Here is a 25,524-nt window from a genome sequence, read left to right as displayed (position 1 = left end):
AATAATTATATGAAAATAATAATCTATTGCATAGACGTTTATAATGTTACAAATTATTTCTATTTTAAATAAATGCTGTTCGTTTGAGCTTTATATTCATCAAAGGATGTATCATGTAAAAAAATGTATCATGGTTTCCACAAAAATGTTAAGCAGCACAACTGTTTTCAATAATAGCAGTAAAATTAAGCAGGAAATTAACATACATTTTAATGAGACTGAAAACCAGCTTTGCAATCGAAACCACCTCGACCACCTCGATCTTTGACCTCAGAATGACCCCTCTTTTTGGCCCAAACTAATTCAAGATTCTCCCACAACCCTCAGCTTTTAGAAAGTAAAAATGGCTGCTTGATCGCAGTCAGCACTTTCCACAGTTCAGTCTTCTGTCATTGTACGTGCAGACTGATTGGAAAGGCTTTGAATATTTCCCTCTCAGCATGATGAAATTACCGGACGCAGTGTTCATGTTCCCCTCCGTGTGATATTTCTTCTTTTGATGTGCGTTGTGTCGAGGCTGGTCTCTGCTGCAGATATGCTTCATTCCAAATGGTTTTTCAGTGTGTGTTCTTAAACGTGGCGAGGTGGCTTCCTACAGCTGCTGTTTCTTGCTTTACTGTTTAAGTGTGAGGGCTGAGATTGCTCCTTAATTCCTTCCACTGTGTGGCTTTATTTGAATGTCTGCCACGAAAGCTTTACTGATTTGAATGTCTTTATTTTCCTTTTACACATTTAGTCTTTGTTGTACTTTGTGGTTGTGGTTTTTGCTCCACACATCCCCAGTCACCCCGTCTCTCTCTTGCTCTGTCTGTCTATCCCTCTGCCTATTTACAAGTACTGTATATTGGATGAACTCTGGAGTTCTTGTGCTTTATCAAATCCATCTGCTCGAAAAGTGCTCTGAGTCAGCGTTATACGAGACTGTGTGTTCTTATTTATAAAGGTTTGTGTGGAGGTGTATAAGTTGTGTGTTAGAGGAACAAACAAATTGATGGAAAGAGAACAGTTTGAACTTATTACAGTCCCAGTGTCTGAAACACAAACTCATCACAGCTCTGAACGCCCTGAAGCACATTATGTTCATTGTTTTCTGTCACACACTCACTAAAATCTCTCTCTCTCTCTCTCTCTCTCTCTCTCTCTCTCTCTCTCTCTCTCTCTCTCTCTCTCTCTCTCTCTCTCGACGCGAAATGTAGGGCAATAGGAGATTGGAGCTGAACCATTTAGAGTCTTGTAAAAGTAGAAAACCCCCCCCCAAAAAACAACAACTTTGTTATCGATACTGATCTTATTAGGTAACTAGTGTAGAGATGATAAAATTGCTGTTATATGATCATATTTACTTGACCTGGTAAGAACTCTAGCAGCTTAATTTTGGACTAACAGCTTGTTTATTGAGGAAGCAGGACAACCACATTACAGTAATCTAGTCTAGAGGTCATGAATGCATGAACTACTGTAGCTTTTCTGCATCAGAAACACATAACATATTCTGTAGCTCAATGTTTCTGAGGTGAACGAAGGCTGTTTTTGGTCCAATAAGTAATACCTCAGAAGAAAAGTACTGGTCATCCAATATTTTATATCTTTAACACACTTTTCTAATCATATTACCAAGGGGCAATATGTATAATAGCAGAGGGCCTAACACAGACCCTTGAGGCACTCCACAAATTACTAATGTTAACTTTGATAAATCCCTGTTAAAATAAACATAATGGTAATGTCTGATAGGTACAATCTAACCCCCTTAATGCCTGTCCCTGAATACCAGTGTAATTTTGTGGTCTATCTGAGGGTATGTCATGAGCATTAAACGCAGCACAACTGTGTCAACTTGTGGAAAAGTTGAACATGGCGGTACATGCAAGTCGATGAGATGAATCAATGTAACTCCACAACAACTACATAAATGTATCCATAATCCACTAACTAAGTTGCAGCCTCTTCCTGAGTCTCTCCGTAAGACCGCTTCTGGTTATTTCTGAGATTTTGGATGAATGTGATTCGTGTTTTGTTATTGCCGGAGAATCCGAAGCTTGTGTAAAGGATCGGCAGTCTTCTGAACGGGGCGGGGAGCAGCAGCTCATTTACATTTAAAGGGACACACACAAAAACTGTGTGTTTTTGTTCATACCCCAAAAATATTATAAAAACCATTATATGAATCCATTATATGATTCATTATATGAATCATGCTGTTCCAGTGAGATTGTCTCTGTAATGTTCTCTGCGACAGGAAGTGGTTCATAGAGCTGAAAATCTCTTTGGAACATGAAGCAAAGGAATAAAATTTTGATCGAACAAGAGAGAGGATGTGAAGATAGAAAACAGAGAAAAAAAATACGTTCAGTATAATGAAACGTGTACCTACCCCCACAATGTACTGGGATTATTTATGTACCTAGGTAATACTTACAGTACAAATGAAATGACATTTTCATCATACTGTATACGTAAATTTCAACAAATAACCTCTGAATCATAAGCACAACAACACAGATTCGATTAGAAGAAAATAACAGACTGCAAAATCCAGAGAAACATGGGAATTCACACCTTCATATTGCTTTATTTATACACGTGCACGGCATTGTATTAACGCACCCTATGGAGTGATCATATGTTCCCTACCATGGGGTTTCATGAGGGACTGAGAGAGTGAGAGACAGAAGGAGAAAAACTGGCCTTAATTTTGATGAAAGATTAACAGTTTTTCTTTAGAAATAACATATTTTGTTTATAACAGTTTTTCTTTCGATATAACTGATGAATTGTTTACAATAAGGACAGAAACTTATATATATAAGTATGATGATTAGTATGATAAAAGAATATTGACTGCAAATTAAGCTCAATTGAAAGCACTTTGTTGATTAGCACAAAAAGATTATTTTGACTCATCTGTCCTTTTTTTAATTTTATTTTTATAAGCAAAAATCTGAGTTACAGTGAAATGCTTACCTTTGAACACATAAAAATATGCTTTTGGAATCGACTCCAATTCCTAGTTCTGGAAACGATGGAGTCGATTTCAAGAATCAAATCCTCAGGGTTTTTTTTTTTTTTTTGGTTGGTTTTTTTTTTACACAAAAGATTGGAGGATCCTAAATCTCACCATGACCACAGGGTATAAAGTTCGTAGAAAGTAGCCTTCTCATAATATGAAGCTTTATTTGTAATATGAAGATACATTTCTATAGCTCTGATTAATTTTAAATTGTAATTTTGGCTGCTCCTGAAATGGCTCATAGCCAAGCAGAAAATAAATATGCACAGAATGTACAAAGCAAAACTGTACAACATTTAACAACAACACTGAAATAAGAGCTGTCAGATGTGCGTGGAAGTTGCGTTTGTTAGCACCAGTAGGCTCTCGGCCACTGATCTGTGCTTGACGCCTTTTTTTTCCAGAATTATCATTGGCTGATAGAAAGAAAGTGTAAAAAAATAAAAATAAAATAAATAAAATTCAAAATATATTGAAAATAAAACAAAGACCCTCGCGTTCATTGTGAACAGCAAGCCACATGGAGTTTATAAGACTATTTTTTATAGACTTTAGATGAATAAAACATCCATGTTTGTGCGTCAATGTCTGTATTGTGTGTTTTGGGTGCAAAATGTAGTAAACTTGTCTAAGATGTAGGCTACTCAATATTTGTTATTAGTGACATCATTACTCGATTATGTAAAAGAACTGCTGAATAATTTTTTTGAACTGGTTCATTGAAACGAACCGTCAGAAAGAACCTGTTCGCGGAAATGAATCGGACTTCCAGTTACTATTAGCAAGCGAAAGTCGAATTAAGGATTAAATCTGCTCTGTAGTACTAAAAAAGGTTTTAAAATACCCCTTGATGGAATTGATTCAAACCTTCGACTCTCAATCCCAGAGGCCTTCTAATCATATTACCAAGGGGCAGCATGTATTTTGAAAATAGCAGAGGGCCAAACGCAGACCCTTGCGGCACTCCATAATTTAGTGATGTTAAGACTTAGACTTGTGGATAATTCCCTGTTTAAATAAACAAAATGGTAATGGCCTGATAGGTACGATCTAAACCACCTTACTGCCTGTCCCTGAATACCAGTGTAATTTTGTTGTCTTTGTAAGAGTTTGTCATGACCTATCGAACACAGTACTAAGATCAAGTAAAAGCAGTATTAAGATGTAGCCTTGGTCAGAAGCCAGAAGGTAAAAATGGCTATAAAATACTATGAAATGAGCAAAAGTGTTGTTGTAAGTTTTTATTATAAATAAGCTTGGATTCAAGAGGGATGAGTCGAAATATTAAAAAAATTTGCTCAACAAATGCTCTTGATTGAGTTAAACTTGCACTGAACATACTGTAGAACATAACTTAATTTCGATTTCGCAAAAATAAAATCCATGAAATTATTAAACGCATGCTTTAAGTAACCTTGTGGAATTTTGAAAAACACTCAGATTTAATCAAAGCTGAAGTAATAAAGTGAATCCTTTGATGTTAGGAGGTGGTTGGAGAGAGAGGTGAAGCTTCGAGCCGCTGGGCTCTTTCCTCTCTTTCTCTCTCTCTCTTACTCTTATTATATAATGCTGACGTTTTTGCCAAACCACATGCTATAATTTTTTCATGCGTCTCTCTGAGGTTAATCCGTAACAACTTCACACCACACTCTGACATGTCTCTAAATTTACCACAGAAAGGCCAGACAGCCCAAAATGCATATTACATCTGTAATCATTATAAATGAGAGAGAGCACGCTTCAGTGCGTGAAAAATACTTTTAGTGTTGATGTTTGTGAATACCTTCACTCGTGTACTCCAGGGCATTGACTACTTTATTAAAATGACTTCATGTTGAGGCTGCAGTGTGTTTCAGTACAACAAGAGGCAGCAAAATAAATTGAAAAAAGTAACTTTTTTTAAAGAAAATTTGAGGGCAACTTGCTTGTGCAAAAGTGTCTGTGATATTCTAGTCTTTAGATATGACTTGGTTTGCTATGGGTTAAGACCAAACACTTGTAATAGTAATTATTTTCCATAATGTGAATAATACTGGCATGCATTTGCATTTGGTTAGTAAATGTTTGATGATGTAAAATGGCACTGAGTCTGACTGAAGCTGTTGGATAACAGTTCAGTCTTTCAAGGAAAGTTACAATCCATACAATTATAAACAAGAATGAATGCAACATGCATCACAAAATGAGAAACTAGGGGGTAAAAATGAAGAAGAATAGAGTAGAGATTAGATTTGGTTTTCTTCCTTTCCTCCTGCGGGGGAATGTGTCATCCTTTCTGTACAAGATGCAGTTGCTGTCAGTGTTTAATGTGATCTCCGTTCATTCACTTTCTTTCAGATTTATGATCATTTTTATTTTTCATGAAAATGGTGTGCACAAGCTTTGTCTTGACCAATAAATAGCTCGCCATTATAGTGAATGGAAAAATCCATCTGAGCTATTCAGTGATTCAGTCTGAACTCAAATGAAACGTAACAGCTATATTGTGTTGACAGCATTGAGCTGGTTTTATTAAATTAATATTTTATCATCATCATTTACTCCCACGTCATTCTTGCATGCCATGAACCACATGACAAGTTTGAATGCTCCAGGAAATGAGGTTTGAGAGCTATTCAATAATTTTTTTTTTTTTTTTGGTGCAAAATTATTAAGATTTCTGTCTTTTCCTCACAAAAGATTTTACATTACTTGAGATTTAATATAGTGCACAAGTTTACTTTTATATTTCTTGTTTTTTTTTTAATGTAAGAATTAAGTAAATTTACATATACACTGTAAAAATTATTTTCATGATTTATCACAACTTTTTTTCTTTTCTTTTGTCAAATCAACTTAGATTCCCTGATGTTCAGATAACAATAATTTGAGTTTCTGTTGATTAAATCAATCTCTTTCTTTGTATTAACTCAATTTTGTAAGCTTAATGAACTCAACATTTTAAGGCAACCAGGTTACTTACTTTTTTTAAGTTAAACCAACAGTATATATTTTTTTCAGTATACTTTCCTTTTGGAAAATAAGAAAATGGTTAATGGTTGGAATGTCATGGGGGTGATTAAAATATATATATATTTTTTTTTTAATTTTTTTTTTTTTATTTTTTTATTTATTTTTTTATGTGAAATAATCTTTTAACAATATATAAAGAAGATAGACCGACATAAATCAAATAATAGACAGACATAACTTTCAGATTGATTTAAGTGATCAGACATGTAAATTATGTGACAGGTTTTGTTCAGATGTCCCTGCAAGTTGATTGGCTGATTATCCTCTTACCTGACCAATCAGATCAATCTAGTAATGATTGTGAGCAGCTGTGTTGGACTGGCCGCAGGTTATAATATAAAGCTGTGGGTTGAGGTGCAGAGAGACTGACATTTAGTCACAGTGAACACACAAAACCCAGCTGTTAGCTGACAGGAGGACAGTGCACTCCCAGAGACTTTTGAAATATTTGTCCTTTATGACACCGTTTTTTTTTTTTTCTTTGAATTAATTAGTAAACATTGTTTAGTTACAAAATGGGCTGAAGTTGTGTGAAGGACTTTTGCATCCGCAGACATTAATTTGGAGTGATGCACAAATTTCACTTACTTGTTTGTGTACCAGTCAATCAGCTTTGTAAAATCTTGCATAAACTATTCTTATTACCTTGTGCCAAAATATGTAGTTACATAAATACGTATGTATGTAAGTTGGATATGGAGATGGGAATGATGTGAATTCAACAATCTTTTGGCAGCTTGGAATAATTTGTAAAAGATGACAAATCGTGTGACTTCCATTCTACAAAAACATAGTGTAGGTGTTTTATATATTACAATTACGTTTATTTTTTTTTCCTCATTTCATATGAATGCTTACTTTCACTATCTCATTAAACTTTTTACGATTTTGCCAGCTTGTACAAAATCTTACACTTTCGCCATCTCATTTGAATTTGTCTTGTACAAACTTGTTTGATTTCACCATCTTGTATACAAATTCTTCAAAATTTCATAAACATTCCAACACTTTATTTGTTATCTCATACGAATTGAGATTTTGCCGTCCCATGAATTCTTTCTATCTCGCTGTCTCATATGACTCCTTACAATATATTGCTATCTTATTTACATTTTTAAGAATTTACCTTTTCATATGAATGTTTTCGCCATTTCATGCTAATTTTAGCGATTTCATCTTTTCGTACAAATCACACTTTTGCCATTTCATGAATTTTTCCAACCTTGGTGTCTTGAACAAATTCTTCAACTCACACAAATTCACATTTGTTTTTGCTCTCTCATAAGAATTTTGAAGACTTTGCCATTGCTGTCACGCCTGCCAGCCGGAGTGCCCATGGTAGCCACCAGAGGTTCATATTCTATTGATCTTGCCATCTTTACAAGTTATTACAATATTGCCATCTTGTACAAATTCTTACTCTTTCACCCTCTGATATGAGTTTGTCTAATCTTGCCATCTTGTAAAAAACTCTTTAGATGTCTTCATCTCACACAATTTTTAACACTCTTTTGCTATCCCATATGAAGGTTTACAATTTTACCCTCTTGTATAATTTTTTTTCAATCTTGCCATCTTACAATCTCAAACATATTCTTACAATCACGATCTGATTTTGTATAATATTCATTGCAAAGGCGGCAGCCATCCATCATAAAACAGTGATGGCAGTTATTTTTTTTTTACAACTAACAGAATGCTATAGAAACCACAGAGTCTTTTGCATTCAAGTTTGGTTGCTTGGGGTCAAATAATTAAGTCAACTGAACTGGACTGCTTTAGTTACTCAATAGTCTTTGGTATTGGTGGCCAGCTCACTATATTGGAAATCAATGAGCAGAAATTTCTTAAATGAAGAAGGATATACACAGCCTTTTGCCAGAGGCATCAGTGGGAGGGTGATTTACTTTAGGCTAACACACAGAATCCCATTTGTTATCAGACTTACATTTGAAACAAACTCAGCAAAGCTGAGAGAATACCTTGCTGAGCAAGTCAAACAGCAGGGCTATAAATACAATAGAAAATGACTCATCCCATCCATCCCAAAGGGAAAACATAAACTGGAACACCCAAGTGACAAACTACCGGAGTCAGTGCCGGCATGAATCTCAAATATCGGCTTTCGCTCTCAGTCATCTTGTTTCTTCGCTTGCAGTTATCATCAACGCATTGATTTGTTTTCGTACTGAAAAATGTTTGTCAGCTGCGAGTTTGTGATGTTTGAATAGAGAAGCCCTGTCTCACCCCGCCTTCAAATGCTGTTAACCAATTGAAAATAATTTAACCATTACCAAGTATTTTTAAACCATAGACCAGTATAATAAATATATTTTATTTTATTTGTTTATTTCTTTGTTTTCTAATTTGATTTAATTTAAGTTTATTATTTATTTTCATATATAGTTTAAAAATATTTATAGTATAAATGAATGTTTAACTGATTATAAAGTTAATGATTTATTATTATTATCATCATTATTATTCTTTATTTTTTATTTTCGTTGTAAAAAGTAATAGATTATTTACAGTAAGTTATTGTTTAACATAGTTCAAGGATTAATAATAATAATAATAATAATAATAATAATAATGAACTTATTATTTTTTATTTAACTTGGTTTAAGTTATTGCATTTAAGATGGAAAATAATCTGAATTCACTTTTCAACACTGACTTGAAGTCAGATTAATTTGTGATCAGTTGTAAATTATTCACCCAAAGTAAAGTCATTCTTATCAGACAATAATTATTGAAAAAAGGACAGAATATTTAGTTTTCATTCATTTTTATAATGTATTTAATGGCTGTGCTTTGTATGGTATATTTATGAAGTAAGTTACTGTAAATAATTGCAATAGCGCAAATAAAATGAAACATGTTTTAAATAGATTAGGCCTTTCTCGGTTTTCCATTTATTTATTTTACAAAGCCAAATGTTGCAATTTTGACTGAAATGTCCCAATCGGCTCTTTCTCTTGCAGTTTATTTGGGGGTCCTCAGCCGATTCATCCGTTTAACCAGCTGCTGTATCAAACCACATGAGTATGATGACGTTGATGGTCGACAGAGCATGTGAAGGCAGGGTCAGTTCCTGAGAACATTACTCATTTCTGTTCCCTGGGAATAAAAAGCATTGCGGATCTTTCTCAGGTCTGGCTTTGAATACATCAGTCCAATGAGAAGTGATGAATTCATGCATTAGTCAGAAAAGTGTCCGTGTTGTCCTCGGCCGAGCTCTCATCTCTAATGTCTTATCTGAACAGGCAGCTGCCTGCTCACAACTATTTGAACAATGAACCTCCTGCAAGGGCTGCATAAATCAGCGCAGCGTCACATGAATACATGCATGCAAACGAACCGGTGAGCACCTGCAGGTTTACTGTGGAGTGCTGACTCTGAGCCTGGACTTGATCAGAGGGCTTTTGAACGTGCTTGGACTGGAAATGAACGCCCAGGGCTTTGCTGACCAGCTCAGGACGATTTTCCACTCTCTGTTAGAATGCATGCTTTCTTCATGAGCAGAACTCATTGTGGTTCTTTCTTTTAACTTTCAACCCTATCAAAACCATGTTTGCTTGGATTTCCCACCTGCACTCAACTGGGCTTTCATAAACTGTTATAGATAGGTGCCATTACAGAACCCAAGAGCCCAAAACGATTGACCCAGATTGCCTCTACTCTCTCAGGTTCACACAAACCATTTGGAGACAAATGAAAGGCAATTGCAATTGGAACTAGATACAATTTTGGGGAAAGATGGGAAAAGATAAATTTTTTCTTATACTTTGTTTCGCAAATGAGTGTAACACTTTGGGCCCTATCATAGACCTGTTGCAATGAGGCGCCATGTGCGACGCAAGTGTTTTTTGCTAGTTTCAGCCCGACACAGTTATCATTTTCATGTCCTGCACCACGTTGTTTAAATAGCAAATGCATTTGCGCCCATCTGTGCACCCATGGGCGTGCTGGTATGAAAACGAGGTGTGTTCTGGCGCATTGTTGGCGCGTTGCTATTTTGAGGCAACTGAAATTGACTGCGCCATTGACCAACTGAAACCTGGTCTAAAGTCAATGGCGCAATATTTGTATTATTATTTAAAGGGCACATTAGTAATGTACACTCTGCTTATTAAACACACAGGGGCAGCAGCACACAAACATGCAAAATATAAAAAATAAAAGGATTACAATGTAAAAGGTTATTATTGTGTACATAAAGATATGGTGGAATCCGGCTTTTCCTGTAGATAATCTGCTTGCGCACTTTAACCTTGCGCAAGAGCAGATCCGTTTGCGCTCTGGAGAAACATTCAGTCTTTCCGCTTTTGTAAGTTCTGCCATGTAAATAGCAAAACCGTCATGGGGCGAAGACAACTGGCTTTTAAAGGGAATGGGAGATGAGACTCTGATTGGTTTATTGCACGTAAAGCCCAAAACACACTCATTAAGAGAATAAGGACAACATTTTTAGACCATGCGTTGGGTGCGCCGACCATTTTTCCAGTCGTTAAACTAGCAAAAGCGGATTCGGACATGCCCTAAGTGCACTTGCACCATACACTTAAGACCAAAATCACACTTAAGACCTTAAAATCTGCTAACATTATTTTGATGGTCCTCCAATAGACATTCTACTGACTATAAGTATGTCAACTTATTCCACTAACCCTTACCTAACAGTCTACTAATGCGCTAATGAGAGTTAGTTGACATGTAGTTGCAAAGTTACTTATTGTTAATAGAATGTCTAAAGTGGACTATCGGATTACAATGTAACCTAAAAAGATAACTTAGTAATTTAGTTGAGACATTTCTTTGACATCATGTGATTTACTTGCTTTTATTGCTAGTATTGTTTAGTGCAAGCATGCACCTGTCTGTTTGTACAGACAGCGATTTATACAGCGACCAATTTTCAATGAGATTACAGAAATATTAGCAACCCTTGGCACGGTGACAAGGTGTACACAGTTCAATTTTATGCAAATGAGCAATGATACAGTTGGACACTGCAGCAGCACAGTAACTCTGTGACCTTTAAAGAGGTGGTATAATGCCCTTTTCACAAGATGTAAAATAAGTCTCTGATGTCCCCAGAGTGTGTATGTGAAGTTAGAGCTCAAAATACCCCACAGATATTTTTATGTTGCATGTTAAAATTGGTACTTTTTGAGGGTGAGCAAAAACACACCGTTTTTGTGTCTGTCCCTTTAAATGCAAATGAGCTGCTGCTCCCAGCACAGGGGGCGGAGCTACAACAGCTTATGTCCTGAAAATTTCAAAAACTTTTAGCCTTTTATGTTCAAACCGGAGTCAGAAAGATGGAGAGACTCAAGAAGAAGTGACAACATGTAGACAACATTTCTGAATTGTTAGTTGATGCATTTATGTATCTTATGTCTAGCTTATGATAGCTTATTAGATATCTTCTTGTCATTGATTAGCTTATTCTGTCATGATAATCTATAAATTGCGTTCCCGGGGGTGGGGTTTATGTAAATTTTAGGATTTGTGATGTCACTAATCCGAGAGGAATGTCTTGTAGTCCCTACCAGCCGTTTGTTGTAGTCCTTAAAAAGCAATTTCTTTAAAAGAAAATATCTCCCTTTGCTTTGAACTTTGAGCGTTGTGACTTTGCAGATGTTGTTTATGCTCAAACAGCAACATTTCACACTAACTAAAGTTAAAAAAGTGAAATCATAATCAACCACCCCTTTAATTGATGTCAGTGTGTGAATGCACCGTCTCTTAACTCTCTCTTTAAATATGGATATAGTACAATATTGAATGGCTAAGATTGGGCCACAGTAACAGTAATTGTTTGCCAATCTTCTGAGTAAATGAAATGGCTGTGGATTATGCCGTGCGCATTTATTTCCATAATTAACAGCATCTATTTGGTCAACATTGTTTTGTGTTTAAAAAGCATTGCACTGTGGTGAAGGTAAAAACTTAGGTGATTTGTTTTCAATACAGAAGTTCTTCTGTTTCATTGTGTAGACATCAAATTTAACAGTTTACTGTAGAATCTATAAAAAAAAACATCAGCTGTGTATTTTAAAATGATGCGTTTATGTGTATATTAGTGGCCAAACAAAGACTGTGTTACAGAATGTAGACTCAGACAAGATGATAACGTTAATAGAATAGTTAATTGACAGCAATGAGCAAACAAGCATCAGGTGAGGATTCAGTTCAATATTTAAGGGGAGACACGCTAGAGAATAAATACTGGAGATAGTAGAAAATAGTCCACTTCGTATGAACGAGACTGGACGATCAGAGGAGACGAGGTGTGTGTTTTTATGTGGTCCTGCCGATGAGGGTGATACCTGAAAGTGTGCAGGTGAGAGTCAGGGAGGATTATGGGAAATGTAGTGCAGAGGTGACAGCTGATGGTGAAGTGACTAGGGATCGTGACAGACTGTTTTACCATGCTTTAATCCTCTAATCTGCATGGTATATATTTGAACCATGTGACATTCAAACCACCATGGATTACATATATAATATTTTAATACATGATTTATTTATAATACTAACTTCTAAATTCATATTTTTATGACATCATATATTCAAAATGGTAAATAACAGTGGTAAAGGTAACAGGCAAAATGTTTTTTTTATTTAATCATTTATACATTTTGCCATTATTATGCTTGGTATATGAAGTATTAGGATTTATTTATTTATTCCTGATGTGACTTTATTTCTTTTATTTATATATATATATATATATATATATATATATATATATATATATATATATATATATATATATATATATATATATATATATATATGAAGTCAAATCAGGAATAAATATCAAAAAAGGTTGGATAGTTTTATTCTCATTATGAAGACAAAGGAAATATGTTTTTTTTTTCTTTTAATGTAATAATTCATACGTTTAAAAAAAATACAAATAAAAATTTTGGGATTGATTATTCTTGTTAAATAACCGGAACATTTTCTTATTGAATTAATTAATTATATGAATCATTAATTAATCACTGGGTTAATGTATGTCATCATAATCAGGAGTGAGGAGTCATGAAGCGGCTTAAGTGGACACGAAAACATTACTGCTCACTTACATGATTAATATTTCGAAATGCTCCGCAAGTGCGTAGCATCCTGGCAATTATGCAAGGTATCATATTGCATCAGAGTGATGTCTGCATTGGCTGATTAAAATGGCAGATTTTCAGCCATTCCTTAACAAGGATTTCATCATGATGTAATAGTTCTCTGCGAGAGGAATCCATGTAATAAACACTTTATGTGAATTTGCTGCATTCTGAGCAGCACCGGCTGCAAAAGACAGTACAGGCTAATTTACGGGTTTTTATGCTCGGGTAATCTTTTTAATCTTCTTCAAATGCATTTATTCACCCCCACCCATCCGTTTTTTTTATTATTATTCCAGCCCATGTTAACGTTAGCCTTTAATCCTTGTCAAAACAAGAGCCAGACTCACCGGCTTCCAGCTCAATCCTCCTGATCTAAACTGTAATCAAACCACTACAGATCATCTCAATGAATGCATGACGGACGGAAGAGTGCCCAATTCCATAATACTCTTAGGTCACTAAAAAAGTCTTAAACCTTTAGCTCATGTTGAATAACATGGTGCAGATTTAGTCACAACAGAAATATTAGTGTTGTTATAGCTTTTATTCTAAAACAGGTGCATTTGGTAATTTTGTTGCTGCTACATCAGTATGGCAGCCATCTTGGACTAAGCACAAAAGTAGAAGTTTTTGGTTACCAATGGCATAGAATAAATATGCTCTTTGCAGTCAGCCATGATTAATTTATTCCCTGAGCACAAATGTCCAATAATATAGAGTGCAACAGTCGGGTTGCGGATTATTTTCTCTATAGGGAAATAGATTTTTAATGAAAACTTATAAACCTTTAAAGACATCCTTACTGTGAGCTACAAGGTTGTTGGTCGATGGTATTTGCTTCTGTTGAAGATGTTAGCCCACATTATTTCAACTTAGTTTTACAATAATAATGTTGAACAGTGGAATTTGGTGGCAAAACTAAATTACCCATGATGCTGTACAAAAAAATCCACCAATCAGAATCGAAAGAAACAAAGTGTGTCAAAAGATCTTGTTAGCTCCGCCCACTCCCATGAAGCACTGCGAATGACGTAGTCGAGTTGGTCTCCCTATGCTCTCAAGATACTTCATTATTTAAATAAATATGCATATTTTGAATGAACTGAAAATATATTGTTTTTATAGGCCTATATAATCAACATTTGTAAATAAGTAGTTCTTATATTTCTCCAACTTTTTTAATTCGATTATGCTGTTTGCAATACATCATGGGATTGTAGATCGTTCTATCATTAAAAGCCGTTAAGTACGCACTCTTGTACCTTTGTATTTTTGTCCATTTTTCAAATAATTCAAAATCAAAGTTTGTATTGTTAGAAAAACCCTGGTTCCCTCGACAAAATCCCAACAGGATTTTTCCATTGGCTTTTGGATTATTGCAGAAAATGAGCTCTGTGATCAACAATAGTTTAGGATTGTTACACATTTCATTCATCATGATAATCTTCACAAATGAACTACTTATGCATTTTGAAACCTAAATACAGTCGGTAGAGACTGACTTTGACAGCACCATTAAGCCTCCAGCAACTCTTTTAGTCTTTATTTTAAAAACATTTTCCCTGAAAGTTTGAATAGCTGGCAAGAGTGCAATTATAAACACAATGAGGCTGTGAAAGCGACTATAGTGAATAGTATATAGAGTTTTTCTGTTCGACATGATGACATTTAATTTCCTGACAACCTATGTAGATCCCATTTAGACACTTGTTAGCAATAAAGTAAAAAAGAAGAGTAAAAGCTTTAAAAAAAAATCCCAAGATAATGATTTTTTTTTGTGTGTCATAGAATATATCTGAAACCCATCTGTGCACACATTTAATCAGAAACCTATTTTTTTTTTTTTAAACATTGACTTCAGAAAGATGGAACTGGAAGTGCTAAAATGGTAACTTGTTACATCTTCAATGCAGCACTCTATTAAGTTGGTCATGTGATCTCAATATGGAGGACCCCTTATTGTCTCTTTACTTTTTAATTCCTATACTTGCATTATACAGAAACAAAACAAAAAAAACTTTGGGACCTTTGTAGCCATTTTAGCCCATTTTAGCCCTCCAGGGGAGCAGGATTGCGGATGTTGGCATGTCATTGAGGTTGGCTTGGCACAGTCCTGGAAACCCTGAACGTGTATTTAATAGTGCAGTTAAGGTCACACTGAACAAGCAGTTCCTTTAGCTTTGTACTAATGCCAGCTAAATCCAGACAGATGCTGCATCTGAAGTCCTCAACACGCAACACACAACCCATTACTGAGTCACCATTTAATTCAAACCTACAGGTCTTTAATTGCTATAATTATTACGCACAAGCATCTAATTGTTATTTAATTTGTAGTGTTCCTCCTTTGTCTTTTTCATTACATTTAAATTTCAAAATAAGAAACTGAATTTAGCAGAGAAGGACTTGTTCCTGCTGTCTGGCCGAGCTTGTAAATGAACACTTGCTGTATTTGTTCAATATGCAATTGTCAGTGCTGTCAGCATGAATTATTCAAGAAATGTGTTTTCTGGAAGTCACATTGTAAAATAGAAAAAAAATATTTCTGCTTTTATATTTTACTTTTATTTTGCATTTTTTGTTCTAAATTATAATCAAAATATTATGTCTCAGACCCCACTATATTTAGTAGCCTAATTTGTCAATGCGAATATATTTGTGACATTGCCTTGAATACTCATGGGTTGAGATATTTTAAATATTTTGTATTTCTTTACTATAATTTAAAAGTCATCTTGTGGACAATAAGCTGAAAGGCCCTTATCTGAGTGTATAAAGCTTTAAATTTGACTCGTGTTTTTTTTAGATTAGGCCCCTGGGGATTGACTCGCGGTCTTGAGCAGATGTGTAATCCTCTGTATAGCCCAGACACATGCAGGAGGGAAATTAATAATCATTATCATCATTTTACAAAAAAAAAAAAAAAAAAAACGCCAGCTGTGGGGAAGTTCTGCGCAACCAAATTATAGGATCACCGATGTGGTCAAAGAAACCAAAACAAACCCCATGAAGCCCATGTGTTTATAAAGCTATAATCTCAGGGCACTTAAAACTCTGGATTATTTGCCATTATGCAGCTGGCGTTCAATGTCACGAAAGTGACCTATGAAATGGAATGGACGGCAATTGAGCATTAACTAATGACATTTAGATTTTAGATTGTGATTTAAATGAGTAGTAATGATTTCATGAACTTCTTCACTGAGAAAATAGAAAACATCAGAACCACAATTGTAAACGTTCAATCCTCAATCGCACCTTATAATTCAGCCTCAATTATCACCCCGCAAGAACAATTACAGTGCTTTACAACTATAGAACAAAAAGAGTTAAATAAACTTATCACTTCATCTAAAACAACAACATGTTTATTAGATCCTATACCAACTAAACTACTGAAGGAAGTGTTGCCTGTAGTGGAAGAGCCTCTCCTCAATATTATTAACTCGTCTTTATCTTTAGGTCATGTTCCAAGAACATTTAAACTGGCAGTGATAAAACCTCTCATTAAGAAACCACAATTAGACCCGCATAATCTAGCAAATTATAGACCCATTTCAAATCTACCTTTTATGTCTAAATTACTAGAAAAAGTTGTGTCCACTCAACTGGGCTCTTTCTTGCAAGAAAATGATATCTATGAAAAGTTTCAGTCAGGATTCAGGCCGCATCATAGCACTGAAACTGCGCTCGTTAAAATCACAAATGATTTACTTTTAGCTTCTGACCAAGGCTGCATCTCAATACTAGTTTTACTTGATCTAAGTGCTGCGTTCGATACTATAGATCATACAATACTCTTAGATCGACTACAAAATTATACTGGTGTTCAGGGACAAGCATTAAGCTGGTTTAGATCATACTTATCAGACCGCTACCATTTTGTCTATTTAAATGGAGAAAAATCGATCATAACTTCAGTAAACTATGGAGTGCCGCAGGGATCTGTGTTGGGCCCTCTGTTATTCTCAATATATATGCTGCCACTTGGAAATATTATAAGGAAACATGGAATTAGTTTCCATTGTTATGCTGATGACACTCAAATATATATTTCATCACGGCCGGATGAAAACGCTAAATTATCCAAATTGACAGAGTGTGTTAAAGATATAAAAGATTGGATGACGCGTAATTTTCTTTTATTAAATCCAGACAAGACAGAGGTAATACTTATCGGTTCAAAAAACCGCCCACAGAACCTCTCACAATACAACTTTGACATCGTAGGATGTCCTGTTACTTTATCCTCTACAGTAAAAGACCTGGGTGTTATACTCGATTGTAACCTGTCTTTTGAAAATCATATTTCATATGTTACAAAAACAGCCTTTTTCCACCTTAGAAACATTGCTAAGCTACGTAATATGCTATCAGTTTCTGATGCAGAAAAGTTAGTTCATGCATTCATGACCTCGAGACTAGATTACTGTAATGCTTTATTAGCCGGTTGTCCTGCATCCTCAATAAACAAGCTACAGTTAGTCCAAAATGCAGCCGCTAGAGTTCTTACTAGATCAAGAAAATATGATCATATAACACCGATTTTATCATCACTACATTGGCTACCTATAAAGTTCCGTATTAATTATAAGGTATTGCTACTGACTTATAAAGCCCTAAACGGCTTAGCTCCAGTCTATTTAACGGATCTTCTATCGCCCTATAATCCATCGCGCTCTTTAAGATCAATAAATTCAAGGCTTTTGGTCATACCTAGGATATCCAGATCAACCAAAGGAGGGAGAGCATTTTCACATTTGGCTCCAAAACTCTGGAATAGCCTTCCTGATACTGTTCGTTGCTCGGACTCGCTCTCCCAGTTTAAAACTAGATTAAAGACGCATCTTTTCAGCCAGGCATTCATATAATATTGTTAATCTCACAGTTTCAAACTACAATCCGGCCTCTAGTTCATAAATGCCAGAGGAGAACTGGCCCCCGACTGAGCCTGGGTTCTCCCAAGGTTTTTTTTTTTCTCCATTAGGTCACCTGATGGAGTTTTAGGACACCATTAGGCCGCTTGATGGAGTTTTTTCGGTTCCTTGCCACTGTTGCCTTTGGCTTGCTCAGTTGGGGATATTTTGGGGATATTTAATTTTATTCTATCAATCAATAAATTCCACTAGAAACAAACTTTGTTGTATTATTTTATTTTAATACTGTGAAGCTGCTTTGATACAATCTGTATTGTGAAAAGCGCTATACAAATATACTTGATTTGATTTGATTTGATTTGATTTGTCTCCATCATTGGTTTGTTGTTTTATTTTCTAATATTATTAATATATAATATTAATTCATCATATTACATTAACAAACAGCCAGGCCGTCCCAAGCATGTGGGGTGGGGTGGGTTGTCTCCCTTCGGTCTGTTCGCCGCGGGACCCCCTCAAGCACGGGCCCGCACCACCCTAAGGACGGCCCTGACAAACAATATTCAAGCATGGTGTTCTTTAATGTGCCATGGAATAACATTAATATTAATGTCAGTCATTTGTACTATGCTAATGCCATTTATACCATCTTTGTACCATGATACATTCCCAGTTTATTTATTGTTTGTTCGTGAAGCCGTTCAGTGTGGTGCATTTATGTCAAGATTGTAAAAAGTCCCCTGGGGAAAATATATTACAGTGATTTACTGGGTTAGACGCAAGTTTTACTTTTGATTTGTTGTGTTTTGAGGAGCGAAACTGGCTTGATATTTCATGTACTGAAAAAGATGAGCCACAGATCCTGGTGTATATTTTCCCACGTGTGTGAAAAAATGCTTCTAAACTCGTTGTTTTCCTGAGCATCCATCACTGCCACTAGCAGGAGTCGTGCTGTTATGCAGCCTTTCTAGTTGCATTTGGCTCTGAATGGACTGGAAAATAAATCAATACCAGGCAAAATGGCCCAGCCAGCCCTGAGGGTATTCAGCACAGTTAGCACTGCACCTCAACGCTGGTCCGCTCAGTTGGCTGCTGTTTCGAACTGTCATGTTTTGCTCTGCAGCTGCACACGATGCTGCATACATATACATGCAGCCGTATTGAATGCTAAGAATTATTGCTTTTGGCATATCCACATGGCAGAGTAATTAAGTATATACTTGTCAAAAATGGCCAAAATCAAGTGGAAATGTGCAGACTTGGAACAGATGGTACAGAAAAGACTGCAAGGGAAAAGAAAATTAACTTCTTATGCACAACTTTTTGAAGGTATATCTGCTCACTCGAAAATGCTAATTTAGTCATTTATGTGGAACACAAAAGGCGCATTTTTAGTAATTGGCCACTCTTTTTAATATAATGAAAGTGGAGGGGCTATGAAGCTATTTACAGAAAACAGACAGCAGTTTAGTTGATATTTACTTCAAATCTTGATGTGGTGCAACGGTGTGCTTTTTCTCAGACATAAGGGCTTGGGTTTATACAACATGCTCTGATTGCCACACAATTTTGATACAAACATAATTACTGAGAACGAGGAGATAATGGCTACAACTGATTAAAATGATAAGTCCCTGAACCCCGTGAATCAGAGAAACGGGGTGTGTTTTGACTGAAAGATGCTAGTAATATATTTGCATGTATTTTAGGCAACAAGCTAGCATGACGTCTCAAACAGAGACACTGTTCTCCTGCCTCCAGGTGACTGGATATATTTCCCCTGATTACTCTTTCTTTAAATATCTACCTCCTGCCTGCCTCACTTGAACATCTTAATCCAACCTCTTTTACATTAGTCGAGGTGATTTCAATAGCCTGACAAGCTTTTTAATGTTGGACTCCTTTATTTTTGGTGGTTGCTATTTTTACACATTAATGCGAGACAGGAAAATAGCATTAGGATGAATGGGATCGGGTCTTTGTGTCAGCATCTGTACGAATTTGTTCAGGAAGGCAGATGGCATAATAATTAAGTGAAAGTGGATACTTTAATGAAAATATAATGTGACTTTTTCATATGATTTTTCATCTAGGAATCCCAACATTAGAAGTAAATATGACGGACAAATGTAAGTGTTTTAAAATATTATTCTTGATTATATGAACATTAAAGTCCCACAGTATTTATCCCTAACAACTCATCTCTGATCACCAAAATGACATATTTAAAAGTTCTTCATGCCTTAAAATAGCTTGAATGTAACTCTACACCCTTGCCTCATTTAGCGGTTCTATGAATATGCAAATTAGCCCCGCCTCCACTCACTCACACCAGCTCAGAGATCCACTCGCTGACGTGATTGGTTACAAGGTAGTTTGTGACGTCAGGAACACCAGCGATTTCAAACCGCGTTTTTGAGACTGTCTTTGGTTCATTGCAGTTTTAAGGAGAAAATACTCGGCAATGGTGTTGAAATTTTACATGGTTTGTCTTAAAGCATATTAAAAACACCACATAGACATATAAACAACATTAAAAACTTGATTTTTCACCACTAAGGGACTTTAAGAGAACATTCCATTTTATCATTTTGCAAACATTATGGGATTGTTACTTTGAATGTTCTCCTTATATTCCTCTACCCTGGAAATCTAGAGTTCTCGCGAGAGCACAATTTGAATTTGCTCAGCGAGTCACTCTGGCATTGAGTAATGATGCTCATTAACTATGCCCTTGTAGCCGAGCTGCACCAATCACATCGGTGTATCTGATATAGGCGGGCCAGAGGCGACCTAAACAGATGACGACAGCGCAATCACGACAGTGATTGGTCGTAGTGTTATGCAGTTGCGTGCAGTGACATTTTCAAATGCATGCTTTGGTGCCGCCCCTCGAGTTGGGCGATTTTCATTACTCAATGCCAGACCTTTAATCTTTCGGATTTGGGTCTGGATTTCCAGGCTAACATTCTTCTAAAACAATAAGTAACATTTAAAAAACATTAAACGAATGACCAATTAAACCATTTCAGAAAAAAAAGTTACATGAACAATGTATAAATAACATTTTTGTGCAAACGTTTTGAGAACATTGATAACTTTAAACAAACTTTCTATTTACGTTACTGAAAGAACATTTGTTTGAGAGAACTTGACCAGAAAGTTAGCCAAAGATTTGAGAACATTCCCTGTTAGCTGTGTAACCGCCACCGGCCTATTATTGTCACCTTTGAAACTGGAGTAAATGTGTCTGGGTTAAACAGGCAGAAATGTTCAATCTAATGGAGTAAGTGCTTCTTTGTATGCTGTTAGAGCTTCCTGTGAGGTGAACCAGGTCAATTCAGTAAAGGTGACACGAACACTATCCACTAGAGAAGAGAAATTGATTATCACACTTGTAACATAATCGAATAATCTCTCTAAATCGTTACACCTTTAGTTAACCTTGCAGCACGTTACCCATTTATCATGTGAATAAAAGATGTGTTTACTCTACAAAGATGAAAACGCTCTCCGCTCTTTGAAGCTAATTGGAACCTCATTAGAGCTTTAAAGTGTTTTTTTTTCTCCTGTTTTTAAAAGCACATAAGGTAAAAGGTTGATTCTTTTTTTTTTTTCTCATTTACACTACCAGTCAAATGTTTGAACACACTTGACTAAATGTATATTTCTCTTGGTCTTAGAAACCTTTTGATCTATAGGCTTCTGCTTGTATGTATTTATGTATGTATTGTATGTATGTGTCACGATTCGGTTTCATTTTCAAGGACTTTTAGTTTGTTATCTTCATTTTCTGTTTCCTTTCTGTTTTTCCCCGGTGTCATAAGCTGCTTTCCGATTCAGAGTCTGCACCCTTTGAATGCTGCATTTGAAGGCTGATCAAAAATTCAAAGGCTCCTTCAAATGTGGCCTCAAAATGCGTCCTTCGTTTTCCGGGCAATGAAGGATACATGAGATGGATCCTTCGCGGCATTGCCTACCCCAGAATTCAATGCGCACTGGAGACGACGGGATTTATTTTAAGAGAAATTGCTGGATTACACTTTTAAATGTAAGTATTGGGTTACTTACTCAAATATCTAATGATACAATGAAAACAAAACTAAACAACAACTTTAAAGCAGTTCAAAAGTTGACTTATAACTTACTAAAATGCAAGGTTGTGAACTCTGTTTTGTTTTCAGACAGTTGAATATAACTTTCAATAAAATACAGGGCTGTGTCCAAAATCGCCACCTATAGCCTAAAATAGGGCACTATTTGAGGGGACAGCCATTTGTAGTGGTGTCCGAAACCACTGTGGACGTTATCGAGTGCACTTATTCAATCCCACAATGCACTGCAATAACGAGTGTACAACAGATGTACGCTCAACCATATATATACATATCTTTGCACTCGATGGCTAGAGTATACCCATAGTGCACTGTGACTGTCATGGCGCATGAATTCCCGCATCTGACCTAAAGATGGCATCCGCAGCTTAATCATCCATCCATTTTCCAATCCGTTGGTCCAATGTGGGTACAGCGTAATATCATATGGGTGTAAATTCCTTTTTACTTGATTATTAAGGTTTATACATGCTGGTTTCCATGACCGAATTCAAGATAAATCTTTTCATCTTACTACTGGAGCTGCCAGTTTGCTAAGTTTCAAATGATTATTAAACAGCAAGCACAAACTATGCAAAAGCGGCAGCCCTTCAGTGTCCGAATTCACTCACTCGTTTTCATTCACTCCTTCAAGTGAACTATATTAGTAGAGTAATGTAGGGAAAAGTGAATGAGGGTATAGGGGGCGATTTCAAACACAGACCAGTACAAATATTACTGCCGTTTTTCAATAACAGCTGACATAGTTGCTAGGCGACATGAACAATCCTCCGTAGTCTAGACCGTCCAATTTGGCAATGCTCGGTTCGCCCTATGCAGACTTCGAAGGCATCAGCCTCTGAATTGGGACACAGCCATAGTTACACATTGTTTTATTAATTATTTACACCTGTTCCTCATTTGATCATTTGCGTGTGTGTGTGTGTGTGTGTGTGATCCTGGTAAACCTACACGTGTAATGGAAAACTTATTTCTTTGCATTTATTTCTGTTTTGTACTTTATATGATTCGTGTCTCTGTATGCAGTCTGCTTATGCTGAGTGGAAATTTTCTGGCAGGCTCTGATAAGAAATAAGTTACAACCACTAGTTACTTTGTCTGCGAACACAGCTGCACATCCTTGAAACTATATATTTTCCAGAAGCTAGACTTGACAGCTACTGTAGGAACAAAAGTGAAACTTTGAACATTTTGAGTACTTTTCCATTCTTAATATGGTAATGTATGGGCGTATATAAAAACACCCGGCACTAGGCGAGGTTGCCCTTCGCTGCAGAAAACTCTGATGTCTGTATGTGAATGGCCTTCTTGCAAGAATAAAACTTAAGAAAGACACTGTTTGGTCTACCAAAAAAATCACCACAAATAACCGAATATTACAATTTCCATAACATACGTTATGCCACAAAGATGGTAATATCCGAAATCATTGGAAAACAGCTTATAAATCGTTTTGAAAATCATAAAATCAGAAAGTTTTCTGTGATGGGTAGGTTTAGGGGTAGGGTTCAGGTTAGGGGATAGAATATACAGTTTGTACAATATAAAAATCATTATGTCTATGGCAAGTCCCCATAAAACATCAAAACCCAACATGTGTGTCTGTGTGTGAATGTGATGACTTTACTATATTTGCTATTTATTCAAAAATTTTACAATTTCAAAATAATAAAGATAACCATAAAAAGTAAAAAATGTTTCTAAACTTCGGACACAAAAACAATCTCTTTGTATTTTGATAAATATAAAATTGTCTTGTTTCTCATTAGCTTGTGCATGATGAGTCACTTCGCTAGAAAAACCCTGAGGGAATCACAAACAAACCTCTCGGTTCTTCTGTGCTCTTTGCCCTGAGACTTGCTCTTGGCTGGAGGCGCTGAGAGTCTCACAGTGCTAATCTTGATTGACTTATCTCTCTCCACAGACTTCATTATCAGACGGAGATCAGGGGACCGGGGCTCTCTCCACGTGACCTGCAGAGAAGCCTTTGAATCTGATGCCTCTACCGCCCGAAGAGCTGCATTTTACTGCTGAAGTCAGTAAATCAAATAACTGCTGAGTTGGTTTTACCTCGGTAGGACGCTTGTTAATATTCTTGATTCCAACACGCTCGTGAATGCTCCCTGTTTTCTTGCATCCAGGTTGCAGGATCTGTGTCATAGCTGAGAATATTTTTGTTTTTCAGGTATAACCTAAAAAAAATGCATTTCATCTAATTTAAATGATTTTAGGTTACACTTTATTTCGATGGTCCACTTTAGACATTCTACTAACCATAAGCTACTTTGCAACTACTGTACATGTCAACTAACTATCAGCAGAGTCTTAGTAGACTGTAGTAGACTGTTAGGTTAGGATTGAGTAGGGTTAGTAGAATAAGTTGACATGTAGTTGCAAAGTCTCTTTGGGGAGCATCAAAATAAAGTGTAAGCAGATATTATAATCAGACAGTCTACTAATACTCTACTGACTGTTAGTCGACATTTAGTTGCAAAGTTACTTATAGTTAGTAGAATGTCTAAAGTGGACCATCAAAATAAAGTGTTACCTGATCTTATTCTAGTTAAAATATGATTTACTCAAATCAACATTAACATTTGAATGATTCAACCTGATGACAAAAAGTCATTTAGTCAGTTTTTATAGGGGAGTTCAGGTAGAAATAGCTTCTTTTGCAACCATTACTCCTCAATTGCTCCCAAACGGCCCATTTTCACTTTATATACTGTATGCAGTGTGCTTTTATGCTTTTTATGACTTTGGCAGACACTCCACAGCAACTTCTAGTTCATTTAAAGTATGACATAATACTACTACTAATATAAATTTGTAGAGTCTAAATGAATAGAAATGTTTAGAATTGTATTAAAATCTTGGGTCACACTTTAGCATGGGGAACACATATTCACTATTAACTATGACTTTTGCCTCAATAAACTCCTAATGTATTGCTTATCAATATCTAGTAAGGTAATTAAGTTTAGGTATTGCGTAGGATTTAATAAGTAATAAACAGCCAATATGCTAGTAACATGCATGCTAATAAGCAACTAGTTAATTGGTCCCCAAACTAAAGTGGCCAAATTTTTTTATTAATTTTTCTTATTTTATTTATTTTAATATATGAATGAATGTGTAGTTTGAAAGGAGAATGCTATATACAATAATGCTATTGTAGTATATATTCATAAAATCATTTTGATCCTCAACTTGTGCATGTGCGATTTTTATGAATTTCACATCAATGATTGTTTCTCTGCTTTCACAGATCCCGTCTTCAATCTTTCCTCAGAGCAAGAGTAGCAATGCAGTTTAAATAAACAATTTTTCTAGAAATGTGTTTTCACTCCTTATTGTGCACAGTTGTCATTCTT

At 35.8% G+C, this 25,524-nt stretch overlaps 1 long non-coding RNA gene across 1 annotated transcript in view; it reads left to right on the top strand.

The window, feature by feature from the left end:
* Positions 1–25,464, top strand: part of LOC311097492 — a 35,366-nt gene extending 9,902 nt beyond the window's left edge. The window contains exons 4-5 of the long non-coding RNA XR_014609264.1: positions 24,075–24,224; positions 25,419–25,464. This is a non-coding gene — a long non-coding RNA (uncharacterized lncRNA). The remainder of the gene's footprint in view (positions 1–24,074; positions 24,225–25,418) is intronic.
* The last annotated feature ends 60 nt before the right edge of the window (positions 25,465–25,524 follow it).

This window comes from Abramis brama (genome assembly GCF_963993115.1).
Source record: "Abramis brama genome assembly, chromosome: 15".
Taxonomy (NCBI): Eukaryota; Metazoa; Chordata; class Actinopteri; order Cypriniformes; family Leuciscidae; genus Abramis; species Abramis brama.
This window is presented reverse-complemented; position numbering and strand designations above follow the sequence as displayed.